Raw genomic sequence first — 25,024 nt, 5'->3', positions numbered from 1 at the left:
TATTCAGTTTTATCTTCTGCAGATCTGTCACATGAGTTACTGTTTCTCAAGGAACTAATACGAGCGAGCATTTCCTCCTTGTTTTAACACTCTCCACAAAGAATTAATGAATTTGAAATTATATACCATTGTGCTTCAGGACACCCCAACATCTCTACAGTGGTATTATAAAACACCCTAGTTAGCTATAAAAAAAATACCACTGAAGATTTTCCTACATAATCCACACTAACACTTTCCAATCCAAATTTTGAGCTAAGACTTAAATCTTGGTTGCAGTCTCACAGAAAAAAAACAAAACCAAAAAAAGGTAGTAGTTGCTATTGCATTATATATACATATACACATACACACTAGCCAATTGCCTGTCAGGAACGATGGACGAGGGGGACAGGGCTGGAGCACTGCCACCATCTCCCAGGAACAGGGGTGGGAGAGACCTTGCCCCGCCATCCCCTTTGGCCAGCACCCCATACCAACGCCTGCTCCGGCCCCTCTCTCAAGGCAGTGCTCCACTGCGCCACACCACCACCACTGCCTTCTGTCCAGAATGCTCTTGGAGCACTCTGGTTGTTTCAAACAACCAGAGTACAAATAAAGTGTTACCAACAGACAGACAGACTAAGGCTTTTACCCTATCAGAATAAGTCTTCTTCCAGGGCCGATGTGCAAAAGGCACTAAGTTATCTTACCAAACAGGAAGCAATATAAAAAATATATATATATAAAAGAAAAAAATTGCTGGGTATCACCTCTTCTGTTAGAATAGCTTGCTTACAAATAATGTAGGAGACTGGAAAGGCACCTGGCTGGGGTCTTATGACCCCTCCCACCCCCGGCGCTCCTTCCTGCAGGGGGTCGGACTAGATGATCTGTCTAGGTCCCTTCCGATTCATTGATTCTATGAATGTTACAACAGAAAAGTCAAGTACAAAACAGTATTGCAAATTGTTCTGAACCTTTCCAACCTGTAAAAAAAGAAGGAAAAAAATATATGCAACAATGCATTACAGATATTTTTTTTAATTAACAGAAAATACAAACTATTAAACAAATCAAGTTCCCTCCACCCTCTTCTGAAGGGATGAAGCTGTGGTACAACTGCAAACATCCTATGAGGTGACCTGGCTTACAAATGCAACAAATGGAGAGCAAAGACATCTCAAATGCCAGTGGTTAAAGGCTGGTACTCAAGCTTGCTCCTTGACCCTTTAAGTAAAAGGTTTTGTGGTTGTGCAGGAGACAAAGGAATGGTTCCTAAGTGATGCAGGCCAGTGGGGAAGTGACAGCCCTACTGCTGGGGAAAATAGTAGCCTGTTCCTTTAAAAACAAGTGCCATGGCCTTGTCCTAAGAAACTATCATTTAGTGTTGTCTCATGATTATTGTCAGTTAGTACTCCATTTTTCATACACTGAATAAATTTGTGATTGTAATTTTGGTATCTAGGTATTTCAGATCTCCTTAGTACCTGTCAAGCTGTGTACACACCTGGGGCCAAAATAAAGGCTGCACCATTTGTGTCAGTCTGTAATCTAACAATGAATAAAGATTGTAGAACTACGAATAACACCAGAGGCACTTGACAAAGTGGTGACTTCATTGCAGGCCCTATGAGAATAGATGGAACTGCTTTTATGTGGCTTCAGTCCTCTCTCACAAAGTTGCTGTGAAGAATAGCTGTAGGCAACTGTTCTGCTTCCCTGGGATTCCCAAATGTAAAATAAATACAGGGTTCAGCATCACCACTGTTCTTTATTTATGGGACTAATAAAAACTCCAGTAAAAAGCACAAAATGAGATGTTTTCCATTTATAGATGACATTTACCCGCCTAAGGCTGGGAGATTGCACCAATTGCAGCAATGCTGCATGTGTAGCATGGCAGGAAGCACAATTGTGTGGATTGCACATTAGGTCCCATGGTGCCCTTAGCTACATAGGTAGAGGGGAGGGGGTCTTAGATACTAAAGTTTTGCCTAATAATGCAATTCACAAAAACCCTGCCTAGCTCCCTCAGATACCTAGACATGGGCTACTGCCAGAAACCAGTTGGGCATCTTAAGCTCAGCTACCATGCATATCCAGAAGCACATCCATCTTGGTTAATCTCATAGCCCGAGTGTACACAGGTTTGTACTTCCCTCTCCAATTGAGGGAATTGTTGGCAGGGCAGTGTGCTGTGGAGGGACACAACAGCTCAGCAGCCACCTCCATCCCATATAGTCAGGTCCAGTCAATCAATTACTTAACTATATACAGATTTATTATTACGACAAAACCATTGAAGGGCAAGGACATATATACATACACATACATATACACGCATACACACACATATACACAAAACAATAAACCCTACAATATATACATACAGATATACACACACCCAGTTATCATTTAAAATACATATGAACAAGAACACAAACCAGACCAAAGGATATTGATTGGGCAACCTTATAACTCTATTCATACACAAACTATTACTTCAAATTATTCACATAAAGTGTACGGCACAGTCCACAAAGATAAACAGCAGTCCTCAGACTACTTGGGTGCCCTCCAGGACAGGGGCCCCACTCCCAAGGTACAACTACAGGAAAGGAGGTAGGGGGAAAGAAAAAGGAGAGGAAGACCCCAAAGACTCCTAATCTCCCCCGCAATCACCCAGGAACAGCCCACATAGTGCCCCTTCACAACCCTTGGGGGGGGTCCTTCCCTGTGGGGACCCTCTCTCCAGGGTAACATACTACTCCACAGTCCCAGAGGGTTGCCTCTTGTTCTCCAGGTCAAGCTCAGTTCCCCTCCGGGTTTTCCTGCTGCCTGACTCTACTGCTGCCATCCTGGCTTCGGGCCATATGCACCGCTGTGTGTAGTGGGCACTTCGCCTTGTGCAGCACCAGGGCTCGGTCTGTTCCCAGACCTTCTGGGCTGCATTGTCTGCACTGAGCTGCTGCCACGTGTCAACAACCGTAGACCTGAGCCATCTCAAGCGGCTCCCAGGGTCTCTCACTCTCCATACAGCGCCTCCTGCACTGATCTCCAGCCTCATTCTGGAGGTTGAGGACCTGAGCCACCCCAGGGGCTCCAAAGATCCTGCTCCATGCACCAACCTGTGCACCGTGTCTCTGGACGCATGCCAGAAGTTGCAGACCCAAGCTGCCTCATGCAGCTCCCAGGGTCTGGATGCTGTGCTGTGCACTGAGCGCCTAACCGCTGGAGCCATGCCACATTCCCCGCTGATAGAAGTTTTATGGGGTTCTTCCTAGGCTACAACTTTACCCTGCTGAGCAGCTCTCCTCACCTCTTCTAAGCCCTGCTCTTCTCTCTTCTCTGTCCCTGACACATCTGCCCCTCGTGCTGGGCATGCAACTCCTTTTATATGCTCCAGGGCACCACCCCTGAAGTCCTCCAGACCTGACAGTTTGCAGTCTTCTCTCCCCACCCCCACTCAGGAAAGGGGCGCGATGTTATTTTTCTTTCTGCCTCCTGATGGGCTCCACCAATCAAAACAGCAGTATCTCAAGCCTGGGATTCAACCCAAGATCTGCAAGGTAAGCCTGCTACATTTAGGATTCATAGAATTAGGCAACCCCATGCTTCAATTTCTAGGTTCAAGTCCAGGGTGTTCAAAGCACTCAGTGCTGCCTGAGAGATCCTTTCATTCCAAAACAGCCAGAAGATGTAGAGGAAGTGCAGGTTGTAGGCCACTGTTGCATAATAGCAAAGTGGTTGGGACACCTGTCCAAGATATAAGAGACCTGGATTCTACAGTAGTCAGCCTGAAGAGAGATTCAGGGTCCCACTCCCAAGGAAGAGGTCTCTAGCTTGGTTAATGGGGACTAGATTGGGGCAGAGGCACTCTCCAGTCCTGTTAAAGCTGGGCAACTGTGTAACAAGGAATACAAGAAAGTTGAAAACCAAGGAGAGCAAGGCAGCAGGAGCATGACTATTGCCTAGTGATGCAAGAGCACTGCCTTGGGATTAAACACTCCTAGGTTTTACTCCCTATTCCCAATACCTTTTATACATTTTATCCAGTAAATCTTCAATGCAAATGAATACGTAAGCCCAAAAAAGGGACCAGAACCAAGGAACTGTCCCCTCCAAAGGAGCATCTAACATGGACTTGTGAATTCTGTGCCCAGAGCCAGGCATTGAACTTTAAAAAAAAAAGGAAGACTCAGCACCTCCACACATACCAAAATCCCTTTGCAAATCTTACCTTTCCTGATGCAACCTCTTTCCCACCCCTACCCTGTTTCATGCATGGCCAGCAAAGGTACTTCAGGTGAAGCCCTATTACTGGAAGGGACTGGGCTACTGATGAAAGATTTTTGCAAGGATCACTTGGCTAAAAAATATACAGCTTCTGGTTAATGCAAAATAAGCCAAGGCACACCATTTGTTATGGTTTCAGACGACAGTTGAGCGATTATTTTCTTGACTATTTTAAGCTGCTACACAAGACATTTATTTCTGTTTGCTTGTTATGCTCTGTGGTGCCTTCTTCATTATCTTTGTTATTGTTTTGATTAATATTTTAGATTACCAGAGCACCTTAAGATGAGAATAAAGTCTTTAAATATTTAATCAAAAGAAAATTCAAATTAATATACGAGAAACATTAGGAGGAAGACAAAAATGTTTGATTAATGACCTCCTAAATTATACTGACCCACCAAACAAATATGCCTAGGAAGTGCATATCCATGTAAGTATTACCTGTAGTACATTTAAGATATTTCCCTATGAATATTTCTTTAAATATACGAGTTGAAATGCTGCTTCTTTTTATATGATGCATTTTGAGATAACAGAAAAGCCTCCAAAATTATTACACTGGACTGCTTCTGAAGAAGGGACACCTCCATGTAGACTGAAAGGATACCCTTGCATGCAGTTCTCAGGGGCAAGAAAAATCATCAATTAAGAATTTGGTGCTTATTTTCAGAAAATATTATCATTCATTCCTCTAAATTCAGTGTGTCCTCAACTACTCCCAAAATGAGCACACAGCCCAGACTTCTCACCTTACTGAAGCAATCCCATTAAAGAGGATGATGGTACTACCTCAATGAACAAACCAAGCACGACTTAACTTACAGTACTTTGCATACAAGCAGCACCTTTCACCCAAGGATCTCAAGGAGTACAAATATCTGATTTCGCCTATCATCTGTGAAAAACTATACAGTTGTCCTGATATGCAAAGCTATTTCCCTACAAACATTACTTTATGTTATTTTTAGAAAGCATATATAAATTTTAAAAAATAAATAAAAAACAGGGATTTAATGCCTTATAAGTTTCTCCCAGACACCAACATTTCAGCAGAAATAATCCTCTGAGAGCATAATTGAACAGCTTTGTATGTTTGGACAACCATATAGCTTCTCACAGATAATAGGCAGTGTTGTACTACTTGTTTTAACACTTATTTTTCCTGTATCCTAAAAAGAGGGATATACTGGGAAGAGGGGCAGTATGAGAGAATAAGTTCCTACACCCACCTCGATTTTAAGAACATAAAACATTCCAAAGTCATATACTCAAAACTACATAAATCCTGGAACCTAGGTTCCTGGTGCAACCTTATATGTGCATACCCAAAATAAGGAAAAGTTATTTCTAGAATGGAAATAATATACCAACCTCATATTAAATACATTTCATATATAAGGTTGGTATGCTATTTCCATTCTACACATGGGGGGAAAGAACCATTAAGACTGAAATGGTCAGAGTTACTCACAAATTTTTAGATGCTCGTGTTGACACAAGAGCCTGATTTTTCAGAGTGCTTTTATAGCATGTTGTGGGAACAAAGCTAAGGCCACATACAGATGTTCAGTTTCTACCAAGAGAATGGCCACTCACCCAGTAGAAACCACAATGTACAGACATTCCAGCTTTTTCTTCCAAAGCAAAAATAGCTGTTCAGGGAGAAAAATAACCTGGCTACAACCTGGTAGAAGTCATTCCCTGGGAAGTTTCTCCTAGCAGAACAAATATCTGCATGCTTTCCAGTGGCTTAACTTATCCCAGGGACCAGGAGAAGTGGAGCCATGGGAAAAGGCTCCCAATCTTTCCAGGAACCAGGGCCACCCTGCCTGAAGAAGGTACAAAGGGCCTTGCCTCATCCCTCCTGTAAACTGGGAGAGAAGCAGCTGCCAACTTCTCTGGGCCAGCTTCTCAAAATCACCAGAGCCCCCCTGTGCAAAAGGAAGGAAGACAACTTTGGGCTGTAGTTATGTACGCACAGCTCCTAGACACCAGAAACTACACTCCCAAGCCTCCTGCCTGCTTCTCACTCTGGCATGTACAGCACCAGAGCAGCCTTGGGATAAGAAGGTAGTAAAACACCCTGGGAGCTGAAGCATACGTGTGTTCCAGACACCAGCTACACAACTACAAAGCTGAGCTCTCAAGCCAGGGGACACTAGATGGCTGCTCTCTGGGCCTCACTTCACCCCCCACCCCATCCCCACTCTGAGAGGAGCGCATTAACTGGCATACTGGTCCTCTCCCCTTCCTAGGAAAGGGGAAGGTTGTCGATAGGCAGCTCTATAGCTTTTAATTTCCCCTATGCACAGCCCAGACAGCTATTCAGACAACAAATCAGAGTGCTCCAAGAACGTTCCAGATAGGAGGCAGTGGTGGTGGCATGGCACAGTGGAGCACTGCCTTGAGGGTGGAGCCAGAGCAGCCAGCAGTATGGTGTGCTGGCCAAGGGGGCTGGCAGGGCAAGGTCCCTCCCACCCCCGCTCCTGGGAGATGGTGGCAGGGCAGGGTGGTGGGTGACAGAGCTCCATCCCTGCCACCCTCCTCCATCATTCCTGACAAGCAATTGGCTAGTGTGTATGTGGATATGTATATGTATAGGTGTGATAGAAAGTACTACCCTTTTTTTGGTTTTGTTTTTTTTCTGTGAGACTGCAACCAAGATTTAAGTCTTAGCTCAAAATTTTGATTGCAAAGTCAGTATTAGTGTGGATAATGTAAGAAAATCTGCAATGATGTTTTTTAAAGCTAACTAAGGTGTTTTATAATACCACTGCAGAGACGTTGGGGTGTCCTGAAGCACAATGGTATATAATTTCAAATTCATTAATTCTTTGTGGAGAGTGTTAAAACAAGGAGGAAATGCTTGCTCGTATTAGTTCCTTGAGAAATAGTAAATCATGTGACAGATCTGCAGAAGATAAAACTTTGAAGTACTTCAAATACTTCCTTTTGTGTGAAAATGTGATGGACAACATGCTAGAACAAGGCATGAACTAAAAGTGGAGCTCACTTAAATACTACTGAACAGAACTACTGCTCCCTGTTAATCAGAGCTTTAATTAATATAATTAATATCACCTAGTTTAGAGGTGTTTTTATAAGTGTAAAGCTCTGAACCAAGATGTAGGAATACAGAAGTGGGAAGGGCCTGTCATGTCACAATCTGCCCAGGACAGCAACACAGGCTGCGGTAGGAGTGGGGCTGCAGGCAGGAGCCGTGGGCAAGGGGGTAACATGCATGGGAATAAGGCACCCCAGAGCAGGCAAGAGGCATGTGTGCACATGTTATGAATGTGACAAACACAAAAAAAGATGGGTGGCATTTTAAACTACTGACTTGCACTTTTACTAAATATTAGTTATCCAATGGCATTGACTGATATGGGTGGTTAATCACCGGCAATCAGACAGAAAAATCTTTACTGATGCACCACTAAAAGTTTTAAGGAAAAGAATAAGACAACCTAAGAGCTGGCACACAAAAATACTAGCTTTGAAGAACCAGATTCAATGTCAATCTTCATTATCACATAGATAGTAGCAATAACGTTCACTCTCACTCAATAATGCACAAACTGGGAAATCCTTTGCAGTGTCTGGCCACAAAGTGATGTTAAAGTTACAGAGGATCCTTTCCAATATATTTATGTATCCTTTTCAATTTGGCTATATTTTGCCCTTCATAATGTTTTCTTGTCTTCATAGCACCTTGAAGTAGATAAAACTGCAATTTGACAGCTAGAAGCTAGCCACTTACGCCAGTAGCAAAAGCAAGATGGTGAAGAGGGGGCAAACTAGTAATGAGTAGGGAAGGCTGTGACCAGACCACTGTATACATGCATGTGCATGCGCATTTGTGCGCACACAGAACTGGCCCTTGACCTCTCCTAAGGCTAGGGCAGAGCACTGTTAATTTAGCAGTAACGGAAGCGTAGCACAAATCATACTGTGCGTTTCCTTAGTCACCCCCCGACACACACGTTAGTGTGGTATAGCAGTGAGCTAGGAAGACATATTTATCAAGTCAGTCCCAATATACACACATAACAACAACAGTCTAAGCAGCTGTTTGGTTCCATTATTCAGAATGGAAAAGAGGATTTTTTTTGGAGTAACATCTAAGTTTATTATCTCCTACCCTTGGCTTTTACAGCTAATATGACTATAACAAAAAAGAAAACGAAAAAGGTTAAAATACAGCACAACTATCCAAAATCTTGCAACTCTCATCAAACCAAATTAGATACCATTTGATTAACCTCCCAATAAAACTGTAAAGTACCCCTGCATCCAGCGTAAATATTTGTATTATTTAGGATATAGCTTTACTATAGCAAATAGAAGCCACTACAAGTTGCTTAGTAAAAAGGGAAGAGAAAGAAAGACAAAATTTTCCACTCAATTTTTTTCTTACATCCAAAGCCTTCAGTAGTTGCTACTACAGAACAACAGATCCAACTGCTATCAACACTGGGTGGGTGGGGAAGGTGAAGTAGAATAATGGGACAAGAGTCCATAAAACTGATATACCTCTACTGAAAAGTGCAAGTTAGCTCTCAGCAACCTCCCAGGGTCACACATTTAATCAGCACCAGATAAATAAATAAACAATCATGGGCGGCACATAAAAAAAAAAGACAAAACTGGTCTCTGCCCTAAAGAATTTCATACTGATATGTGGGCAAAGTTTCTTTGGGTAAATGTATCTTATTAGACAAACTGACTAGTTCGAACAAAGTTCTTCCCAAACTTTCAGGCACAAGCACCCTTCTTCAGGCACAGGGAGACTCTGTAGTTGTTCTGAGATCTCCAAGGAACCAAGAAGTTAAAAGTGTGACAGGAGGTCAGTGAGAATGTAAATAGGTGGAAATCAGGAAAACAATGGCTAGAGAAGGGGGGGCAGGTGAGGGAAAATGGGTAAAGGAATGCTAAAGTTAAGCAAGGGAGAGTCAAAGTAAATAGCAGGAAATTAGGAAAATAAAGAAGAGAGGGAGGGAAGGGGAGGAAATGTAAATGTTAAATTCATTTACTCCCCTCCCTGCTTTTCTGCCCTTTGTCCTAATTTCCAGCTATTTCCTTTTTCACAGACAGCCTCTTCTACCTTGAATTACTACTACTGTGAAGTCCCCCTTACTCACCTTTGGCTTTTTCCTTCCCTGCTTTCCCTTGTTTTTCCAATTTCTATTTACATTCTCATTGACATTCTATCATACTTTTAGCTTCTCTCATTCCTTGAAGTCTCAGAACAGCAGAGACTTCCTATGCCTGAAAAAGGGTGACTGCGCCCGAAAGCTTGCTAAAAACTTTTAAGGTCCAAGGTCTAATAAAACAGTGTTCTGAAACCCATGGTACGTGTACCCCTGGGGGTACACGAGACATGGGCAAGGGGTATGGCAGTGCCACGTTTCGAGTCTGGCCCGCCTCCCCACCCAGCAGGTTGGAGGTGTCTTTGCTTGTTCTGGCCACCGCCCCTCCCGCCATGTCCAGTGCACAGGGGCTTCTATTGGTGTGCTAGGGGACAGGGAGGGGGGGCCCCATGCAGGCTGCTTTGCCCTGGACTGTGGTCCACAAGGAAAAAAATGGGACTCTGGTCATGGTGGTGAAACCAGAAGTGCCATAGTGGGACTTCCAGTTTCACTTTTGCTGTGTCAATCAGCAGGTAGTACGTAAGGTACCAAAGGTTGAGAACCACTATAATAAAAGATATCATATCTATTCAAAGAACCTTGCCTGCCAATGGTAAGTTCAGGCAGGTACCTGGTGAATCAGCTGTCAAGCAGGTTGTAATGTATCATAAATCCAATGTCTATATTGAGTCCATGAACTGTAAGCATCCTACTCTACACTGGGACAAAAGTAATTATTATGTATTAGCATGTCCAGGAAGAAAGGACCCATAAAAATGACAAAACTAAAAGACAACACCTAAAAACAAAAACAAAAAAACCCACCTCATTTTATTACAGCTCATAAACAAAGATTACCAGGGTTTTGAATAGCAGCTCTGAAAACTCGTAAGATTCAGATCAGTTTTTTACTTCTGGTACCACCTGAGAAAGCTACAAGTAGCAGCAGACATATAAGAACTATAAGCACAAATCAAAAAGAAAATATTAAATGAGACTGATATAGCCAGTCTTACGAAATTAATGATGATGGGTTTGGGTTCTTTAATTTCAGGGGGGCAGGGGAGAAAGAAAGAGGGAACAAGGTCTCAATAGTATATGTTCACCATGGTAAGAACTAGCCTGGTACTTTTTTTTAAAAAGACAATAGTTTAAAGTCTTCAGAAATGAATGGCACTGGTGAAAAATCCAGCCTTGAGGGTAACAAATTCATAATCAGAACAATTATGTTTACCACAATGATTTACAGAAGCTTCCAAATAGCAATACCAATTACTTTCCATTTCCTAAGGGTACTTGACATTTACAAATTTGTTTACTGACTTTTTGCAACATTGACAACATCAAGACAGCTCTAGATACTGGGAAGAAGCTTTGGTTGTTTAGCTGTTGAAGAAACAGCAAAGACAACACAATATATACAAGGCATTGTCAAAATAATGTCTGTTTGGAGAGGGTTTTTATTTTTTAAATTATTTTTACTGAGGGAGAAATGAAACATCAAGCCAATTACATATACTGCATGTTTGTGTTTTTACTGACAGTATAACAACCAATTTAATACTTAAACACAAAGTAAAATAACTTCCTTTTAGCATTTTAAAATTTGTATTTACTTCCCATTTTCATGGAATGAACTGCAGTCTTTTCACTTCCACTACCAATGTGTCATAAATGCACATAACATCCAACATAATAGTACTAGTACATTTTTAAAATTTTCAAAAAAACAAGAGACATGAAGATTGTTTTACAAAATCTTTTTTCAAAATACTCAGTTGCTGGCAAAATTGTTTCTAAAACCCAACTGCATAACTGAAAAGCTGCCTATTAACCAATACACACCCCTCAGGCTAAGTACAGACATTTGGGAGGTTAAATCAGATTCAAAATGGCCACCCACTTTAAACTTAGCTCGTCCCAGTACCACCCTTACACTTACAGACCCAGTCTCAGGGACTGGCAATCAGTCTAAACCTGTAACTGAACAGAAGTTTCATGCACGCAAACTGGTCTTAAAAATTGCAGAACTCAGTTTAATATAAACCTGGATTTATGTAGTAGCAGACTTATTTGATTTAGGTCATGCCTGCCCCCCACCCCACCCATGGGCCACACCTGCCACCCCCACCACTTGTGGGTCACGTCTGTCCCCCCCAACCCACCCGCTGGTCTTGCCTGCCCCACCCCACCACACCCACAGGTTGCATCTGCTCTGCCTACCACTTGCAGGTCACACCTGGCCCTTCATCCCACCCATGGGTCATACCTGCCCCCCATCCCCTGGCACACCTCCAACCCCCTCACCCAACCTGACTTACCTGATATCAGGCAGCCATTTTTAATCAATTTAACACCACCACCCTCCCCAACAACCCCGAACATCTGTACTTAGCCTTAGTGTTTCAAGTTAGTTATTAGTTTCAATCCAATCTAACAAACTTTTCTCCTAGCCAGCAAAACACACAAACTTACTACCTCTCACCATTCTGTTTACACGTGTAACAATATCCCACTTAGTTATCTAAAACCACAGCTCATGAAGTTATGATTCCATGAACCTCTGTTTTCATTAATAAAATAAAGTTTACAGCTCTGGTCATTGCAGAAAGAAGCTTAAAAAAAAAACCCTACACACATATATGTTAGACAAACTGAAAAACTTCCTCTGCTGAAATGTATACGTGTTTATTTTTAATCTTGAAATTTTTTAGGGCAGAGCTGTCCAGCTGGCAACCTATAGGCTGCATGCGGCCCACAACAGGTCAAGTTGCAGCCCCAGGGTTCCTGTCTGGCTGCTGCTGTGATAGCCTCCTCTCAAGAGGGCAGTGCAGTGTAGCACAAGGTATCCGGGGAGCTGAAGGTGAACCTGAAGCCCTGAAGGCTCCTGTAGTAGCAAGAGAGGGGAAGGAGGGAGGGAGGGAGGGAGGAAGTGCCAACATAGGCACAATGTGTAAAGGGCAGGGGCAAAGAGTGCAACAGTTGGGGAGATGCCTGCAGTGTGGTGGGGTTGAGAGGGCACCTGTGTGGCATGCGATCCAGGGGTCCTATAGCTCATGGTGTGGCCTGTGGGCTTGCAGGCCTACTCTGTTGCAACCCATGGGAAGTTCACCCCCTGGCTTCTTAGAAGCTGGACAACCCTGCATTAGGGCATGTTTCAAGACTTATTAAATTAAAAATAAAGCATCTCTTTAGAGCACTCTTTAAAATACCACAGATCATCAACATGCATCAACCAGGAAGCAAGGAGCTGCCCCAAGGCTGAGCAGCTACAAGCTGCACCAACACCACAGCTATGGGACAAGGAGAAGTAGCAGGAAGAAAAAGCTGTGGTAGCACCCAAAATGGAACCCCAGCCTGCCTCAGCTCTGAGCTGGGGTGTTGCCTACAGCTCAGAAAAGCTGCCAACCACTGCTCTAGACCAGGGGTAGATCTGACCCCTGGCACCATGTAAGCCAACCCACAAAGTTCCCCATGGATCCTATGGGGAACACTGAGTCATAAGATCCATGTGCACTAGACAGACATGCAGGGTGGGATGGGGCCCCAATTCCACCTAGAGAACATATCCAACCAGGACTGGCCTCTAAGAGCCCTGCACCACGTCCAGCTGGCCCCTGCAACTGGACCCTGAGGACCTGTTCTTCCCCCATCTGGCTGAGATACGGGTTTCCCTCGATTTATGCGGGTTCTGTACATGCAAATTCACTCTTACGCAATGACCCTTTTTATACCCAATTCACTCTGATGCAACTGGCATAGGTGCCCCTCCCCCCCAAGCAAGTAGGTCTGTGTGGGGAGGGGAAAGGGCTGTGGGACCAGGACCACACTCACCCCAGCCCCTGCTGCAGCTTCTCTAGGAGCAACCAGCACCAGCACCCTGCAGTCACTGGGTTGCAGCATGCCCTGAACACCCTGGGCTCCACTTGTCCCCACTCACCCCAGCTCCTGGCTGCACCATGCCGTGGCACAGGCAGGTGGTGTCAGCAGCTCCCAGGTCTGTTGTAGCAGGAGCTGGGGTCAGTGGGGGACAAACAGAGCCCTGGAGGGAGTCAGCACTGGGAAGAGCACGGTGCTGCTGCCAGCCTCAACCTAAAGTGACAGCCTGCTCTCATCCGGCACATGGATCCAGGGTCATGTGCCCCCTAGGACGAGCCCAGCCCACCTCCCCAGCCTGCAGCTGTCCCGGGATGCACGTAGCAACAGGAGCCATGCCTCCCAGATCTGCACCCTGCAGTCAACCGATAGTTCCCTCCGCTTTGCTCCCTGCTGCAGCCCTGGGAGCAGCCAACACGTTGCACCGCACCCCCTGAGGGGGGATCTTGCGGCTGCCTACAACCTTATCAGTGGCCAGCAGCAGGGACCCGGGGAAAGTCTGTTCACCAGGGCCCCCCTTGGAGTCACCAGGAACAATGGCCACAAGCTGAGGGAGGATAGGTTTAGGTTAGATATTAGGAAGAACTACTTCACTGTAAGGGTAGCCAGAGCCTGAAATAGGCTTCCCAGAGAGGTGGTGCTCTCACCTTCCCTGGAAATCTTCAAGAAGAGACTGGAAAGGCACCTGGCTGGGGTCTTATGACCCCTCTCACCCCCCGTGCTCATTTCTGCCCGTGGCAGGGGGTCGGACTCGATGATCTGACTAGGTCCCTTCCGACTCATTGATTCTATGTACAGCATAAATCAAAGGAAACTTGTATCCAGCCAGATGAGGGCAGCACAGGGGCCCTGGAGCCCTTTCCCAGCAAGGCAATGGCAGGCCAGAACCCCACACAGCGTCCACCCATCCAGGAACAGGCCCCTGGGCATCTACACCGCCCCTGACCACCCAGGATAAGGCTCTGGCTGGGTGGAGGCAGTGCAGGGCCCTGGGGTCCAATCCCAGAACACAAGGGCAACACGGGGCCTGACCCAGCCCACATAATTCATTGGGCCCACAGGGACAAAAGTTAACACCTACAATAAAAAAATTCCAACTTGTAAAAACTCCTTTCCTAATCCACCCCCATGATCACAACCCTTCTCACCAGTTCTTCAAAATCTGCCACAGAATCACATGACAAAGTGATCAAGAAAGGCCCTTCTTCACAAGTGAATTAGATGAATACCTAAAGTGTAAGCCCAAACCAGCAGTAAACTAAAACAAAGTAACCAATAAGAGATGAACTGCTTCATCTTAACACATGGAAAAGTGACTCCCTGTAGAGATCCTTCTAAGGGTGCCATGGAGTGCACAGTATTAGCACTCTTAAGTGTGCACACACCTACACATGATTCAAAAGATAAACCCTGGGACTTCAAATAGTAATCCTGAGTGTCAAAAACATTCTGACCCTTTTCTGGTCTGAGTTCTTTGCAACAAAAGAATTGCTCTAATTTTTTTTTCCCATAGTCAAACAACAAATGAAAGCTAAAAGCTAGCACTTTGAAGAGTGCCTTAAGTCTAAAAAAAGGTTGATTACCACTGACACAGAAGAATAACTTTTGAAATCTTATGACCACATCCTGCAACGCTTATGCTTTGCTTTGCTTAGTTCAAGTAAGATAAAATAATAGGAAAGTAGGGCTGGAAGGGACTTCAAAGTCATCTAGTCCAGCCGCTAGTCAAGGCAAGAGCATCCCTGACTAAGCCATCCCAGAAAAGTGTCTGTCCAACCTGCTCGTGAAGAGTCCCAGGGATAAAGATGCCACAGTTTCTCTAGGTAGCCTGTTCCCACACTTGATTGCCCTCATAGTCAGAAAGTTCTGCCAACCTCAGCTTCCTCCAGTGTAAACTGAGGCCTCTGCCCCTAGTTCTGTCCCCTACAACCAAAGAGAAAAGCCCATCACCATCCTCTCTATAATCGTCCTTCAGGTACCATATCACACACCACAGTTTCCTCTTCTCCAGGAAACTAAATAACCCTAGTTCTCTTTCAGTCTTTCTTCATAGGTCTTGTTCCATGCAGACCTCTAATAATTTTTGTTGTTCTCCACTGGACTCTTTAATCTGTTCACATCATTCTTGAAGTGTGGAGCCCAGAACTGAATGCAGTACTCCAGGTGAGGCCTCACCAGTACTGAATAGAGCATAAGAATCACTTCCCTTGATCTGCAAGTGACACTCCTTTTGACACAGCCCAGTATGCTGCTGCCCCTCTTTTGCAAAAGAACACACTGTTGGCTCATATTTCTCTTATAGTCTACTGTAACCCCCAGGTCCCTCCCTGCAGCTCTGCAACTTAACCAGTCATTCCCCAGTCTATATTCATGCACGCAGTCAGTCTGCCCCAAGTGCAGGACTTTGCACTTGGCCTTGTTGAATCTTATCTCATTGATTACGAACTATATTTCCAGTCTACCAGGTCATACTGCATCCTAGCCCTGCCCTCCAGAGCATCTGCAAATCCACCCAATTGGCTGTCATCTGCAAGTTTGCCCAGCATGTAACTCAATGCCATCATCCAAATCATTAATGAAGATGTTGAATAATGTCAGACCCAGGATGGACCCATGGGGAAATCTCACTTAATACATCCTCCGAGCCAGATATGGAGACATCGACGACTACTTGTTGAGTACAATGATGCCAACCGTTACGTATCCACCTCCTGGTACTCCGGTTCAGTCTGCATTCCCTTAGCTTGTTAAAGAGGCCAATTTATTAACAAATAGCAGAACACTAGCTTTCAGCCTCACCTATGAAAGCTTACACCTCTCTGAACCAGGAGCTGCCCTGCCTCACTTTCTTCCCCTCTTTTAAGAAAGTAAGTGTCCATTCCTTTTTAAGCCTGTCTCTGTACATTAACCAACAAAGCAGCAGAGAGGCCAGCAGCTGGGCAGAGATGGCCTGTCATGGACTCCTAGAGAGGCAGGGCTGGAAGGGACCACCAGAGATCACCATCTAGTCAAACCCCGTGCCCAAAGCAGGAACTTCCCTATTTGAACCGTTCCACGCACTCCATAATCTAAACTCCACATGAGATTACCGCTAACCCACACACACCAGAGCCCTAACACCTCATATGGGCATGGACACAGCATGGTAGCCGCACCCAACGATGCCCTCCTACTACGAACACGGTCAATATGGTCTCTAGAGACACTGGGTTTCAGAGGGCAGCACTCCTGCAACACAAACCCATGTGAATCTGACTACGGGGAAAACCTGCTTCCTGACCCAGGGCCACTACGAATCTGGCCACGGCGTTAAACTCCTGCCCAATCCCAAACCTGGCGACGGGGAAGGGCCGGCGCCTCCCACCAGGACCCAAAGAATGCCCAAGCCTTGGCCGCAGCCAAACCCCAATGCCCCTGAGGGAGGCTTCAAACCCGCCCACCCGTCCGGAGCTGAAGGCCATGTGGCGGCTGCTTTACCCACGACCCTAGCTCCAGAGGCAGGGGCAAAGCCGGCCTGGGCGGCGGCCTGGGCAGCTCCGGGAGTGGCAGCGGTAGCTGGAGCCGCCGAGGCCGCGCCAGGCTGGGGGGGCGACTCCCACCCCGGGCTCGCAGGTGCCCACGCCCCTCCCTCCACTCGCCGCTGGCCGTTGGCCGTGAACCCCGGCGCGCGCAGCCGGCCACTTACCCCATTGTCCGGTGTTTACCGCCAAGTCCCGCCCCACCCCGCCCTTCTAACTACACACCCGGAAGCTGCTCCGGACCGCAAATGCCGGCTAGTTCCACCCCCGCCCCCGCCAATCCAGCCTCCCCTCGCAGAGCCACCGGCCAATCGCAGAGCGCGGCCGGGCCGGTTGGCCAATGACGTGGCGCGCCTTGCGAAAGTGGGCGGGTAGAAACGGCCCCCCGCAGCCAATGGGAAAACCGGGAGAGTGGGGAGCCCTCTCTCTGACAGGGTTGAAGTCGGAGGCGAGCTGGGCTGGGTAAAATCGCCGCGCATGCGCCGGCCGCTGTCATGGGCTGGAGAGGTAGTGCCGCCTCTTGCGTCATCAGCAGCCCTCATGAATAATGAACGAGGCTGCGGGCGTGGCCACGCCCCGTCCTGCAGGGGCGTGGGGAGCGTGGCACGTGCGGGGGCTTCCCGCCTTTGCTTTGCTGGGGGCTGCGGAGTGCCTCTTCGCTGGTCTCCGCCTGCCCTTAAATCCTCCCGAGAGCGGGGCAGGCGCAGCTCTAATGGGCAAGCTTTAGACGCAGCTTCCTCACTCCCTCACAGGTGCAAATGTCATAGAAAATGCGGGTCGAAAGAGGCCTCAGGAGGGCACCTAGCTCAACCCCCTGCAAAGCAGCGCCAGTCCCAAGTAGAGCATCAAAACCGAGGCTTTGTTCACCAGCGCTTAAAAACCTCCAAGGAAGGAGATCCCACCGCCCCTAAGTGACGTATTCCAGTACTTCACCACTCTCCCCCTGAGAGATTTTCCCCTATCTCACCTAAACTTCCAGTGCTGCAATTTAAGACGGTTGCTGCCTGTTCTGTCATCTGCCACCACTGAGAACAGTCTAGCATTTTGCTTGGCATGTGCACCTTGGGGAATGGGCTGAGGCTGTGCTGCCACAATAAGGATTGGGCCCCTCACGGCTCCCCTGCTGTCAGCCCCCAGAAAGCTAATATCTGACAAGTGGAGGTTGTGAGTGTTTTTGGCACTCTGCCCAAAAACTTTGCCAGCCCCTGGTCTAGCTCCATCCTCTTTGTAACCACCCTTCAGGTAGTGGAAAGCTGCTGTTAAATCCCTTCGCAGTCCTCTTCTCCAAATTAAATAAGCACAGTTCCCGCAGCCTCTCCTCAGAAGTCATGCGCCCCAGGTCCCAAACCATTTTCCTTGCATTCCACTGGACTCTCCAATGTGTCCACATCCTTTCTGTAGTGTGGGGCCCAAAACTAGACAGCAGTCCAGATGTGGCCTCACCAGTGCTGATGAGAGAGGAATAATCACTTCCCTTGACTTGCTGGCAACACTCCTACTGATGCTGCTCAGTATGCCGTAAGGCTGATTCACAACAAGGGCACACTGCTGGCTCATATTCACCTTATCATCCGCTATAATCTGCAGGTCCTTTTCTGCAGAGCTGCTGCTCAGCCAGTCAGCCCCCAGTTTACACCAGTACATGGGATTGTTCTCTAAGTGCAGAACTTTGTACTTCTCCTTAGTGAACCTCTTGAGATTTCTTTTAGTCCAGTCCTCCCATTTGTCTAGGTTTCTCTAAACTATTCTACCGTGCATTAATGTGTCACAGCAAAAATTGTGCTAATGCGGAACCACGCAGTAGAATTAACCTACTGCACATCACGCATCACAAAAAAACCCATTCACCTCTGCTATTGTGCATTAGCACAGGCAAATGTGCCTTTATGTAGTACCTCATATTATAGGTACTAAACTTAATGCACAATAGTGAAGACGCAGCGATGAATGTGTAGATGCCGCCCCCACCCCCAAATCCTAGCCTTACCCTCTAACATATCTAGTATTCTCCCCAGCTTGACGTCATCTGCAAACTTGCTAGGGGCACACTCCATGCCATTTTCCATACTGTTAATGAAGAAATTGCCTTGACTCCTGAGGCACTCCATTTGATGCTGGCTGCCGACTAGACATCAAGCCATTCATGACTATCTGTTGAGCCCAGCGATCCAGCCAGTTTTATATCCAGCTACCAGCCCACTTATCCAACCTGTAGTTCCTTAGCTTGCTTGTGAGAGCACCTCAGAGATGAAGTGAGCCTTCTGCTTATATGTCCATCTCGGGTTCAGCGAGTCCAGAAGATACAAATGTGCCCTGACTTCAGACTAACAACTGCTAAGCACCTCTGCTCTCAGATGTGGGCACTTGCTGGATGCTAGGCAGGTCTGCCCATGATGCCCTCATCTAAATGCCAGAGGGAGTTTAAGGTAATTAGTACCTCACAAAATTGTGTATCATGATATAGGATAGATCATCAGCAGAGTAAAATCATCATGGCTCCATTTCAGTCACAATATACATTAGCTGAAGATCTTCCACAGTTGTCTGTCATTGCATGATTTTTTGACAGTATGAAACATTATGAAACAAATATGAGAGCAGCTAAAAAAATTATGAAGAATCGTCTTCACTTCAAAGTCTCTGAAATGGAACTATTTTAATTTTTGATTATGCTTCATTAAAGTGGTATATGTCAATGTTCATAACATAAACCTGCTATTAAAATGGTTATGAAAATTTTTCATTTACCACAAATATAGTAATTTTTTATAACAAATATTGAAAACATTGCTCAAAATATTGAGAGTATTATTTTAAATAAAAAGAAAGCATTTTTTGGAAGGGGAAAAAATTGTTTTGAAATAGTCTACAATTATCTGTTGGAAATATATCATTATTTTTAAAAAAACAAACCGTGTAATTTCTGATAAAAAAAAAATCTTTGGTGCAAAAACATCTGAACAGCTTTCCAAGTATTTATTTTACAAGTTTGACTTAATTCTGTAGAGGTATAGAAACATTTTATTCATTAGGATAATTCTTAGGTGCAGGACAGATCAAAATGTAACACACAAAAAGCTCTGATTTTTTAAAAAAATGCTCGTACATTTAAATACTAGTAAACTTTTGTACTATGATATATTTTAAGAGCATCAGGTTAGCATCAGGTTGACCCAGAATCCCTGCTTCATCAAACCACTAGTTTAGAAAAGATCTGAATCTGTGCACATAATGCATTGGTGTAGAAGAATCTGCTCTGTGGGAATGGTAGATCACATATTCTGTCTAAATGAATATTACACTAACGGGTTAAATGAATATTATACTACCTGATGCTAATGTACCTTCAACAGCATATAGTTCTAAGCCCTAGTAGCTGGAGTGCTCTATACAGAGTCTGAAAACACGGGCTCTGAACTTGTGACACTGGTTTATTTTGTGACCTTTTATAAGATGTTTTGGGCTCCTTTATGGATGGTGCAGAGATGCATCTCTTCAGCAGGAGCTTCAGAAAGCGTTACCATATATATTATTATAGTTGTACCTGTATGTATTCAGAGTTATTTTAAACTTGACATGAATTTAACTGTAAGTACATGTATGTTTTAAATACTACTGTGTGAGTTTTGCCAGTTTGTTAACAATACATAAGATTTTCAAAGTTACTGGTAAAGAGTAATCTTTGCTAACAAGAATTACCTAACCTTACCTTCAGAAAGAAATAGGAAAAAACAAAATAAAAAGATTATATCTTAGGTTTCTGGTTTCCAATCACTTTTCCTTTGTACTTGTGCTTTATTTATGCTGGCCAGATTATTCATTGGAATTACATACTTGTATTACATACGGTCTCCCTGTTGATTATTACTGCTCCAAAGGCTGCAACAGTTTATGACTTTTTATTGGCATAGGCACCTGATGTAAGCTTCCATTCAGTTTAGATTTAATTAGGCCCTTTGTGAGCAGCCCAGTTCTGTCCTTAAACCCTACTTATTTACCAATATTTCCAATATTACCAATTCTGTCCTTAAACCCTCCATTACCAATATTTCTTAACACCTATATGTGTTGCTCACATACATTTGGCTAAAATAATCTGTTGTATAACAGTCTAAAGATCAAAGCAATGTATACATGCACATGGTGAATTTGATTTTGTTCTTTAGGTAGATACTTGGGGCCAGATCTAGGTCTGTTGTATGTGAGAACACTATAGTCCATAGAGTTTAGGAAGTATGGTTCTGCATTTTAGCAACAGGGTTAGCTTCATGGATTCTCACAGGACCCCTGCCTGTTTGCCTGCTGCTTTTTTGTAGGTCTAATTTTTGGGATGTTTTTCTTTGCTGCTGATTTCCATCACCACTTTCATTCTTTCCATTATCTCTTCTGACCTCTTAGGGGAGTATCTATAGTTCAACTGCTTATGCTTTCTCTCTGCCTTTCTTTCCTTTCTCTCTCCTTAAAAGGATTCTTCTTTTGATTTTTTCTCTGTGTAGAAAATGCTACTGTATTTCCTCTTTCAAATCTTCCTTTAGTATATGAAACTGGCCAAAAAGGAGGCTTTTTCAGTTTATTTATAGATATTTTTCTTTAAAATGGCTAAATTAACTGTTCAGATTTTAAAATGTGAAATTACTAACGTGTAGCCCAGCAGTTTGGCCCCCAGTGCAAGTCATACGCAGAGTGCCCCCCTGCACTATTACATAACATTATTTCCATTTGATTTGATGCCCCTCCCTGTGTGAGGGCACTCAGTCCCAATGCACTGGTAGCACTGCCCTTACTGTGGTACTGACCAATAACATAAAAAGGTGATGCTGGATAGCAGCTAAACATTTGCTATAGTTTTTTTAAATCTACTCAGGTTCACTGACAGAGGCATAATTACAATACAGACAGAATAAGAGAGATTATATAGTGATGTCTAAAAGTTAGCCCTAAGGAAAACTTTTAAGCATTAAAATGGGGGGAAATTATCCTGGGAAAATGTCTTATTGCAGTTACTCATTCAAAGGACCTGATGGCTCCAGTGATAATACAATGCACAACAATGGAAAATGATATAACCAGTTGTATCAAAGATACGGCCCATGAAGCCCTTTCATCTGGCTCCTGGTGCTGCCCCAGGGTCTGTGTTGACTCACACCTTGGTGCCACCTAGTCCAGCTGGTCTGGGATCTGCAGCACATGCAGTGTAGATCCGATACCAGAGGGGACAGGTGCTCCATGTATTACAGATCCCAGACTGGCTGGGAGAGAGTTGGGGAGGGCACTGCACACAGCATATGTCTACAGACCCATGTTGCACGTGTCACCCATGCTAGTTAGTCCAGGACTGTTCCACATGTGGCACCACCTCCCCCACCACCAGTTTGGAATGTGTGCCACCTATGGCACAGTCCCAAACTGCGAAGGGGTGGAGGTATTCATTGTGTGCAGTACAGATCCCAGACCAGCTGGGGAGGATGCCACATTCAAGGCAGAGCCAAGATCAGACACCATGAACACTGGATCTGGCAAGGGAGAGGGTAAGGTCCATGGGTCCAATCTGGCCGATGAACTGGCCCTGTACCACTCATCCAGTCCACAGGGACAAATGAGTTCGACACTTCTGAAATAAATCTTCCTTCTTACACACTTCTTATAATCTTAAAGAAGGGGTTCTGTTTAGCAAAATGCTAAATCGAATCTGACCCCCTGCCCTGGGCAGAAAAGAGTGCTAGGGTTAGATGACACCAGCCAGGTTTTGTCCAATATTCTCTTAAAGACCTCCAAGGTAGATCACCTGACTTGGAAGCCCATTCCAGATTCTGGTAACCCTTACCATGAAGAAGTTATTCCTGATGTCTAATCTAAATCTGTTCTCTGTCACTTTGTGACTGTTGTTTCTAGTTACTCCAAGGGGTGCCCTGGTAAACAGAGTATCTCCCATCCCTTGCTTCCCCCTCCACCCCTGCTGAATTTGTAGATGGCCACTAGATCACCTCTCAGCCTTCTCTTATGGATGCAGTATTCCAGCTGCAGCCTTAACAAAGCTGCATAGAGGGGAAGTATCATCTCTTTAGACCTGTTCATGATGCACCTGTTAATGCCTGATAGAGTGCAGTTAGCTTTATTGATCGCTTCGTCACTTTGTCGACTCATGTTCATCTTTGAGTCAGCTATGACTCCGAGATACCTTTCCACTGCTGGGCTGCTTAGCAGGTCACCTCCCAGTTTGTAAGTGTGTTGTGTCCCTAGGTGCAATACTTTTCACTTATCTTTCTTAAACTGCACCCTATTTTGTTCTGTCCACTTCTCTAGCCTGTCCAAATCCATCTGAATCCATTCCCTGCTCTCCAATATGTTTACTTTGTCCCATAATTTGGTGTTATCAGTGTGTTCTCCATACCCTCATCCAAGTCACTGATGAAGATACTGAACAGCACTGGCCCAAGGACTGAGCCTTGGGGGACCCCGCTGCCCACATCTTTCCAGGTCAATACCAACCCCTCCACCACCATTCTCTGGGTGCATCCCATTAGCCAATTCACCACCCACCTGACTGTGAAATCATCTAAATCACAGCTGCTTAATTTTTTTTTTTATGAGAATGGGATGTGACAACATATCAAAGCCTTTTTTAAAATCCAAGTCTATGACATCCAGCTCAACTCCTGCATCTAAGCAGTTTGTGACCTGGTCGTAAAAAGAAACAAGGTCTGTCAGGCAGGATCTACTTGCTGTGAATCCATGCTGGTTTCCCTTCAACATTATTTTTCCTGCTGGACTCCCACAAATATAATCCTTAATAATTTTTTCAAAGGTTTTCCCAAGGATAGAGGTGAGACTAACCAGTCTATGGTTACCCAGATCCTCCTTCCTTCTGTTTTTGTAAATAGGGATCACATTGATCCTTTTCTAGTCCTCTGAGATTTGTCCTGAATGCCATGAGTGCTCAAACAGTCCTGCCAAAGGTTCTGCTATGACAATGGCCAATTCTTTCAGCACCTTTTGATAAAGATCATCTGGGCCTGCTGTCCTGAACACATCTAGCCCCTCCAAGTGTCCCTTTACTAGCCAATACTATGCCAGCTATGGTTATACATACATTTCACAAATTTGTATTAAATATAAACAGGATTTAGAAAATATTATTAGACTTGTTTCTGTGCTTCTTGCAATTCAGAGTGTCTCATAGGGTGGCTTTATAATCCTAAAATATTTTAAAATATTTTAAAATATTAAAATATTTAAGAATAAGTAATAGGACATTTAAACAAAACAAATTAATGCCCCCCACAACAAAAAAACAAAACAAAACAAAAAACTTACCAGAAAAGAAGGTATTGTAGTAAAAAAAACCCCAAAAAAACACAGGGCAGGATAAAAAGTGCAGCTTGAGGAGGAATGACTTGTTTTGTACAATGGTGCAACAGAAACAAGAAATGGGAATGGCCTGGAAGTCAAATATACAGAGAGTTGCCAAAAATAATTATATTCAGACAAGATAATACAACAAGATTGTGATAGGACTTTAGAGAAGGCAACATGACATTCTTGGGGCTTCATCCTTCTCTCACTGGAATCAGTAACATTTTTACCTTTGACGTCAATGAAAGCAGGATGTATACCCTTAATATTACTCAAAGGAAACAAATAAAGAACCACCAGTATGTTCCAGAGTACAACACAAGTGGATCTGAGTCACCCTATGTAGTTTATACTGCAATACAAATGAAGGAGGAGGAAGCAAGTCTGTGGTAATGTTTTGGAACAATTTGTAAACTAAGAAAATACTCCATATCTAACTTTGGATACATTTAGAAATAATATACACATTTGCTCAAGATTTTTTTTTTTTTTTAACTAACAAGGACTTTACAAACACTATACATTTTGACATAGAGGTTTTCCTCTGAATCTAATACCATGTTGATCGCCGCTCTACAACTGAGACGCCAGGCTATTGTTTGGCTTTTTTTAATTTCAGTTTGCTCAAGTTTCTCTCAGCAGCAGTTTATATTTTCTTTATGCACACACTAGATGCATTTACACGCACACTTTACTGTGCACTAGACTAATCTAATGCACAATAAAGTGTTACCATCTTTATGTGTGCAGCAATTCCTGCATAGTAGATTAATTTAAAGCACTGTGGCACTTTTAAGGGGCCACAACTGCTACCTTGCTCAGCCTGAGCTCCAAGGGCTGGGAGGGGGCTGTCCCAGCTCCGGGTCT

General features: G+C 44.5%; 1 protein-coding gene across 6 annotated transcripts in view; it reads right to left on the bottom strand.

Annotated features, from left to right (window-relative positions):
* Positions 1 to 16,996, bottom strand: part of BLTP1 (bridge-like lipid transfer protein family member 1) — a 245,235-nt gene extending 228,239 nt beyond the window's left edge. For all 6 annotated transcript variants that reach the window (XM_090036587.1, XM_090036588.1, XM_090036592.1 and 3 more), the window contains exon 1: positions 16,972 to 16,996. The gene's annotated coding sequence lies outside the window, so the exon portion shown is untranslated. The remainder of the gene's footprint in view (positions 1 to 16,971) is intronic.
* Positions 16,997 to 25,024: the final 8,028 nt, after the last annotated feature.

Source organism: Crocodylus siamensis, chromosome 2 (genome assembly GCF_052110815.1).
Source record: "Crocodylus siamensis isolate JL-2025a chromosome 2, ASM5211081v1, whole genome shotgun sequence".
Lineage (NCBI taxonomy): Eukaryota > Metazoa > Chordata > Crocodylia > Crocodylidae > Crocodylus > Crocodylus siamensis.
The sequence above is the reverse complement of the archived record's forward strand: the minus strand, read 5'-3'. Positions and strand labels throughout refer to the sequence as shown.